This window comes from Suncus etruscus, chromosome 7, assembly GCF_024139225.1.
Source record: "Suncus etruscus isolate mSunEtr1 chromosome 7, mSunEtr1.pri.cur, whole genome shotgun sequence".
In the NCBI taxonomy this organism is placed as follows: domain Eukaryota; kingdom Metazoa; phylum Chordata; class Mammalia; order Eulipotyphla; family Soricidae; genus Suncus; species Suncus etruscus.
Genome location: NC_064854.1, coordinates 92,568,752 through 92,577,004, shown reverse-complemented (window position 1 = coordinate 92,577,004; position 8,253 = coordinate 92,568,752). Strand labels below are relative to the sequence as shown.

General features: G+C 36.3%; 1 pseudogene; it reads left to right on the top strand.

The window, feature by feature from the left end:
• The first annotated feature begins 5,855 nt into the window (after positions 1–5,855).
• LOC126013794 (elongin-B-like) lies at positions 5,856–6,279 on the top strand (annotated as a pseudogene).
• The last annotated feature ends 1,974 nt before the right edge of the window (positions 6,280–8,253 follow it).

Here is an 8,253-nt window from a genome sequence, read left to right as displayed (position 1 = left end):
CAAAGCAAGCTTGATTCGATGGAGTAAGTACATATATATTTATAAAGATAATTTGTTCTTTTCTGGTTCTTATCACTATTTGTTAAAATATGCTGTCTTGTTTGACTTTTCTGTGAAATAAGAGTTTATTTAGAAAAGAGAGAATAGCCACCCCATGAAAAGTGGAGTGCCATAACAAGACTTCATTATTAGTTGAATCTGTAATTGTCAAAAATATTTTCCCCTTGACTGCCTTTGGTCAAAGACTACAAGTTTATACTCAATTAGTTAGAACTTTTGCAGTTTCATCCTGAGCTGTGGTAATTATCTTCTTAATGACATACAAACCATTTATTGATAAAGCCGATGTCTAGCATTTGACCATGATGAGATGAAGAAACTAATCTGTCCTTTTAGTTGAACATTATTTTGTGTCTTTAAAATAGAGTGTTTGAGGAAGCTAGGAGACATTATGATTTTTCGTCAACAATCTATTGACATAAGTAACTTTAACAGTTTAATTGAAGCATGGATTATGAATGCAAAGTTTTTCAATGTGAAAGAAGTTCAAGTTGAATATTTTAACAATAGGAAAAGTTTTTTTATCTTTCTAATCAACCAAGAATCAGCTAAATATAAATAAAAATATCCTAAATAGAATATAAAATTGAGGGGTTGGCGAGGTGGCGCTAGAGGTAAGGTGTCTGCCTTGCGATATATATATATACATATATATACATATATATAATTGATACAAAGTAGACATTTCAGATGGGAGCCTTACCATAGGGCATAAATAAAACTTATCTTTCCACTTTCTATTTAGCACTAGCTAAACGTCCGTAGTAATTTAGATTTTACTTCTCATACTTCAGGAATAGAACTCCTAAGCTACTTGCATTTTAAAAATTCTATTAATTTTAAAAATTCTATAAATCTCTTGAGTTTAAGAGAATGTTTCATGTGTACTCTTATAATAGTTTGTTTTTGGGTCACACTTAGTGGCGCTCAGGGGTTATTCCTGGCTCTGGGCTCAGAAATCCTTCTTGGCAGGGTTGGGGGATCATATGGGATGCCAGGGATAAAACCCAGGTTGGCGGTATACAAGAAAAATGCCTTACATGCTGTGTTATAGCTTCTGCTCCTCCTCTAATAGTTTAACTTAAAAGTTGAATGTGTCAAGTTTAAATAGCCATTATTTGATGGTGTCTGTATGTGTGTGTGTTAGGCAAACTAATTGGATGTTAGAAATCTACAACCTCTCAGTGTGTGATTTTAGCTTTGCTGTAAAATAAGGTAAGGATATTTATACCCTGAATTAGGCTTTTCAGATACTTTTCACTGGATACAAATTAACTTAGCAAAATAAAGGACACATAGCCACAGAGATGTTTACTCAGAAGCATGCAACTGACCTCTCTTTCAACACTTCTTTTAATACTGTTGTGAAAACAGCAAGGTAAATGCCAAGTTCAGTTGGCTTCCATGATGTAATAGATGAAAAAATACTATGAATTGCTCCTTTGCTAGACATTAAGGCAGAGAATGATGTCATTTACTTAAAATAAATAAGCACAACCTAATATCATTTTATTAATAGTTGACTAATTACAGCATCAGAAGAAGGAAAGCTTTGTATAAGGGAATGAAAAACTGTCCCTGACATCATATCAACAGCACAGAGGAACATTATTCTCTGCATATACACACATATTACACACATGCTGGCAAAATGGATTCTAAAATAATGAATCCCTAGATAACTCAGGACATGAAAGAAATGTCAGAAACCTGATTGTTGCACAGCTGGAAAAAATTAGAAACTATAAGTGACAGAATGATAGGATGTGATGCGTGCTAAAAGTGCTAGCCTTGGAGGAAGGAGAGGGAAACATTTCTATTTTGAGAGTAATATCTTTTTCTATAACTAGGACCCTTTCAAAATAAAATAAATCCAATGTCTGAGCATATTTTACTGTATAATTATTCCAAGGGTGTTGCAGCAAATGCAAAAATTTGGACTTGTTTGTTTAAACTTGGTAGAATTTTGTTGAATTGAAAAAGAATCTAAAAGTGGTGGGTGGGGGAGATGGGGCATTGGTGATGGGAAAGTTGCACTGGTGAAGGAATATGTTTTTTTTTTCTGACTAAAACCCAACTACAATCATGTTTGTAATCACTGTGTTTAAATAAAGACATTTTTTTAAAAAAAAGAAGAGTAAAAAGAAAAGAATCTAAGACAAAACAGAAGTCAGGAAAAATCTAGAAAAATCAGATTATCCACATTTGACATCATGGTTACATAATGAGTGAAAATACTATCAATGAGTTTTAAAAGAAACCTGTTTTTCTTTACGATATTAAATTTTACTTTCTTCTAATGTGAATGTGTTTTTATTAAAGTTAGTAGAAAAGGTTTCTTCACAATTTCTGAAGGCTGTCATATTACTTTGCAGAAATATAGAAAAATCTTGCTTAGGTTAAAGTACAATATCCACTGTTAGTAGAAACACAATTTATTTTCTTTTTCTTTTTTTCTTTTATTTATGAGGGACACACCCAGTGGCACTCAAGGATTCCAAAGCTGTAGTCATTAAAACAGCATGATATTGAAATAAAGACAGACCTTCAGATCAATGGATTAGACTTGAATATTCAGAGAATGTTCCCCAGATATATGATTAATTAATCTTTGCTAAAGGGGCAATAAGTGCAAAATGGTGCAAGGAAGGCCTCTTCAACAAGTGGTATTGGGGGGCCAGAGTGATGGTGCAAGCAGTAAAGCATTTGCCTTGCAGGTGCTAACCTAGGACGGGCCATTTTTTGATTTTCCAACATCCGATATGGTCCCAAGCCAGGGATGATTTCTGAGTGCATAGCCAGGAGTAACCCCTGAGCATCACTGCGTATGGCCCAACACCCCCAAAACAACAACAACAAAAAGACAACTGGTGTTGGGACAACTGGTCAGCTGCTTGCAAAAAAGCGAACTCCATTTAACACCATGCACAAAAGTAAAATCCAAATGGAAATAATTTTTATACAATCGTAAACTGTACATTACACAAGTTGCCACTCTTGCATGGTATCAGAGTATCATTCAGAATGAAAACAAAAAAAAAACAGTTATCTCATGGTTGAAGTATGAAGAATATAATCTATGAACAGTAGAAGAAATTAAAAAATCAAAATTTGCATAAAAACAGAATGTACTGGGAACATAACTAGATTTAATACAAGCATTAATAATTATTAGTAATAATTTAATAAATGCTTGTCTTGGACATGATGTAAATATGTTTACCTCATTTTTGTAAAGACAAGGCTGTCCTCTCACACCACTCCTATTCAACGTAATACTGAAAGTATTTGATATAGCAATTAGGTAAGAAAAAGATATCGAGGGCATCCAGATAGGAAAGGAAGAAGTCAAGCACTCATTGTTTGCAGATGACATGATACTATATTTAGAAAACCCTAAAGACTACTAAAAGGCTTCTAGAAACAATAGATTCATGCAGCAATGTGGCAGGCTACAAAATTGACACACAAAAATTAATGGCCTTTTTATACACCAATCATGATAGGAAAGAAATGGACATTAACAAAACAACTCCATTCACATTAGTGTCACACAGACTCAAATATCTTGGAGTCAACTTAACTAAAGACTTGGAGGACCTATACAAAGAAACACTATAAAACCCTTCTTCAAGAAATAAGAGAGAATACGCGGAAATGGAAACACATACCCTGCTCATGGATTGGCAATATTATCATAATTAAAATGGCAATAATCCCCTAAGCATTATACAGATTTAATGGAATCCCTCTAAAAATACCCATGACATTTTTGAAAGAAGTGGATAAAAGACTTGATATTCATTTGGAACAATAAACACCCACGAACAGCTAAGGCACGCCTTGGGAAAGGGAATATGGGAGCAATACTTTCCGCAATTTTAAATTATATTACAAAGCAATAGTTATCAAAACAACCTGGTATTGGAATAAAGAGAGATCCTCAGAACAGTGGAATAGGCTTGAGTACTGAAAGAATATTCTCCAGACAAAATAGTCACTTAACTTTTGATAAAGGGTCAAGAAATCCAAAATGGAGCAAGGAAATCCTCTTCAACAAGCGGTGTTGGCACAACTGGTTAGCCACTAGTAAATAAAAAAGTGAACCCAGACCCCCAGCTAACACCATTTACGAAGCTAAAATCCAAATGGATTAAAGACCTTGATATCATACCTGAAACCATAAAGCAGGGGTCTTCAAACTACGGCCCACGGGGCACATATTGTATTTATTCCCATTTTGTTTCTTCACTTCTAAATAAGATATATGCAGTGTGCATAGAAATTTGTTCATAATTTTTGTTTTTACTATAATCTGACCCTCCAACAGTCTGAAGGACAGTGAACTGGCCCCCTGTTTAAAAAGTTTGAGGACCCCTGCCATAAAGTATAAAACAACAAGTAGGTAAACCCTCCATGATATTGAGACTAAAGGCTTCTTCAAGGAGGAAACAACAGTCTATAAACAAATGGAACCAGAGATAAACAGATGGGACCATATTAAGTTGAGAAGCTTCTGCACCTCAAAGGAAATAGTGCCAGGATACAAGAGCCACCTACTGAATGGGAGAAATTATTCATCCAATACCCATCAGATAAGGGGCTAATATCCAAAATGTACAAGGCACTGACAGACCTTTATAAGAACAAACATCCAATACCATCAAAAAATGGGGAGAAGAAATGAACAGACACTTTGTCAAAAAAGAAATACAGGGTTGGAGAGATAGAATGGAGGTAGGGCAATTGCCTTGCATGCAGAAAGACAGTGGTTCAAATCTTGGCATTCCATATGGTCCCCGGAGCCTGCCAGAAGCAATTTCTGAGCTTAGAGCCAGGAGTAACCCCTGAGTGCTGCGGGATGTGACCCCCCCCAAAAAAAAAAAAACACACACACACAAAAAGAAATACAAATGTTCAAAAGACACATGAAAAAGTGTTCCACATCACTAAACATCAGGGAGATACAAATCAAAATAACTATGAGGTAACATCTATGCCACAGAGATTGGTGCACATCACAAAGAATGAGAACAAGCAGTATTGTTGGTAATGTGGAGAGAAAGGAACTCTTTTTTCACTGCTGGTGGGAAAATTATATGGAGATTCCTCCAAAAACTGGAAATTGGTCTTTTATATGATCCAGCTATACCACTCCTAGGGATATACACTAGAAACACAAAAATACAATTCAAAAATTCCCTTCCTTACAACAATATTCATTGCAGCACTATTTATAATAGACAGAGTCTGGAAACAACCAAGATGCCCTTCAACAGAGAAATGGCTACAAAAACTGTGGTACATATACACAATGGAATATTATGCAGCTGTCAGGAGAGATAAAGTTATAAAATTTTACTATACATGGATGTATATGTAATCTATTATGCTGAGAGAAATAAGTCAGAGGGAGAGAGATAGACAGAGAATAGTCTCTCATCTATGGGTTTTAAGAAAAATAAAAGACATTTTTGCAATAATTCTCAGAGACAAAAGAGAGGAGGGCTGGAAGGTCCAGCTCACGACATGAAGCTCACTACAAAGGGTAGTAAGTGAAGTTAGAGAGATAACTACATTGACAAGTATCATAGTAATGTGAACTAAAGAGGGAAGTAGAAGCCTATCTAGAGCACAGACAGGGGTGGGGTAGGGAGGGGGAAGATTTGGGACATTGGTGATATGAATGTTGCACTGATGAGGGTGAGTGTTCTTTATATGACTGAAAACCAACTATAATCATATTTGTAATCAAGGTGTTAATAAAGATTTTAAAAAGAGGAAATGTGGCCACGATGGACGTGTTTTTCATGATCCGGTGCCACAAGACCACCATCTTCATGGACGCCAAGGAGTCGAGCACTATGTTCGAGCTCAAGTGCATTGTCGAGGGCATCCTCAAGTGGCCGCCCAACGAGCAGCGGCTTTACAAGGACGACCAGCTTCTGGACGATGGCAAGATGCTGGGAGAGCGTGGCTTCACTAGTCAGATGGTGTAGTCCAGCCATGGTGGGACTGGCCTTCAGGCAGACGAAGCCTAGGAGGCCTTGCACATCAAGCCCTTCTCCAGCCCACCTGTGCTGCCAGACATGATGAAGCCCCAAGACTCAGGAAGCAGCGCCAATGAACAAGCTGTGCAGTGAGAGCCTGCTCCCTCTCCAGTGCGCTGTCCCCTAATAAAAGATTTTGATGTCTGCAAAAAAAAAAAAAAAAAAAAAGAGGAAACGTTAAAAATAATATATCTAAATATCCAAATAAACTTTCCCCCAATCCTTTAAATCTAATTTTTAATGGAAAGCATCCTTATTGCTTCTTTTTATTTACTAAAATTTTATAGTCTGAAGGGTATCATTCAGACATACTTTCATCTGTAGTCATATCTTCCCTTGAATAAAAGTTTATTATTGTATTTCTGTACACACCCAGAAGTGCTGAAGGATTAATTCTAGCTCTACTCACAGGAATGATTCTATTGGGTCCATAAGGGATGTAGAAGATTGAACTTGGATTAACCCATGCAAAAAAGTGCTCTACACACTATACTAACACTCTGACTCCAGACATGTTTTCTACCTATTGTTCTTTTAATTTACTGAGATTCTGTGATCTACAATGTTATCAATATTTCAGTTTTTAATACTATAACTATCACCAGTGTACCTCACCAGTGTACCCCACCACTTTCCCAGGTACCCCAAACTCCTCCCATCCAATCTACCAAATGTGTGGCTTAGTTCTCTGGATATTTTTCCTTTAGATATTTGTTGCTACTTTCTGTACATATTTTATATTATTTTAATTACTTTATTTAAACCCTGTGTCTTCATAATTGTTATAATTGTATTTCTTCCCAATAGTGTACTATTTATGATAGTCAGAATATGAAAATAACCCGTGTCTGAAACTGAGGAGTGGCTAAAGAAACCGTGGTCCACCTGCATAATGAAATACTCTGCAGCTGTTATAAAAATAAAGCCATAAAATTTGCTTATACATATGAATTTGAATATTATTATGCTGAGTGAAATGAGCCAGAGGCAGAGAGATAAGCATAAAATAATTTCACTCATTTGTGTGAGATAAAATGAGTATATAATATAGGAATAATATCCTATGACAATAGAGATGAGGGACAGAATGACCAGTACATGGCTGGAAACTTGTGACAAAGAGCCAGGACTGCAGTTTTGGCAAAGAAAGGTCCTATGACAATGAAAGTTGAAACTGATCACTCTGGACAAAAGCAGGATGCTGAAAGAGAATAAGTTTTTGTTTGTTTTTTTTTTTTGGGGGGGGGTCACACCTAGCACTCAGGGGTTATTTCTGGCTCTGTGCTCAGAAATCACTCCTGGCAGGCTCAGGGGACCATATGGAATGCCGGGATTCGAACCACTGCCCATCTTGGGTCAGCTGCTTGCAAGGCAAACTCCCTACTGCTGTGCTATCTCTCCGGCCCCAAGGGAATAAAATTGTATATATACATACATATATGCATATATATGGAACTCATTTACAAGAGTGCAAATCAGTTTCAAAAGTGAAAAAAAGGAAGAAAGAGAGATACTGAGAGAGAAGTAAAATGTGTTTCCAAAGAAATACAGCAAGTGTTGGAGGGATATTGGGGATATTGATGATGATGGGAAATGCACATTGGTGAAGGACACTGAACACTATTTGACTGAAAATCAGCCAAGAACTATTTTCTAACCACAGTGCTTAAGTTAAAATTTTAATATATAAATAAATAAAATGCTGCTTGTAACTAAAATAAAAGAGCTACTATCTTTGTTCTTTAAGTATGATAGCCTGGTGGGACTCTGCGTTTTTTTCCCCTTTGTGACCTTGCACAAAGGGTGAGTGAGTGAGGTGGTGTTTCTTTATGTATGTGATGGGTCTCCTTTATTTAAAAAAATACAAATCCTCAGAATGTAATGTAGTGGCCACAGTCTTCCACAGTACATATGGTTTCACTGCATTTGCTTTGCATGCAGGACTCTGATCACCTAGGGCAGAAAGCAGGGTCTCATGGTCCCTTTCTCTATGCATCTTCAAGTCCTAAATATGAGAGAGATAATTTTGTATGTGTACCTTTCATTGTGACTGATTTCACCTGGCAAGATATTCTCTAGTTTCATCTGTATTGCTTTATATTGTATAGAGTTTCATGGTATTTGTTTGTTTTCATATGCTATA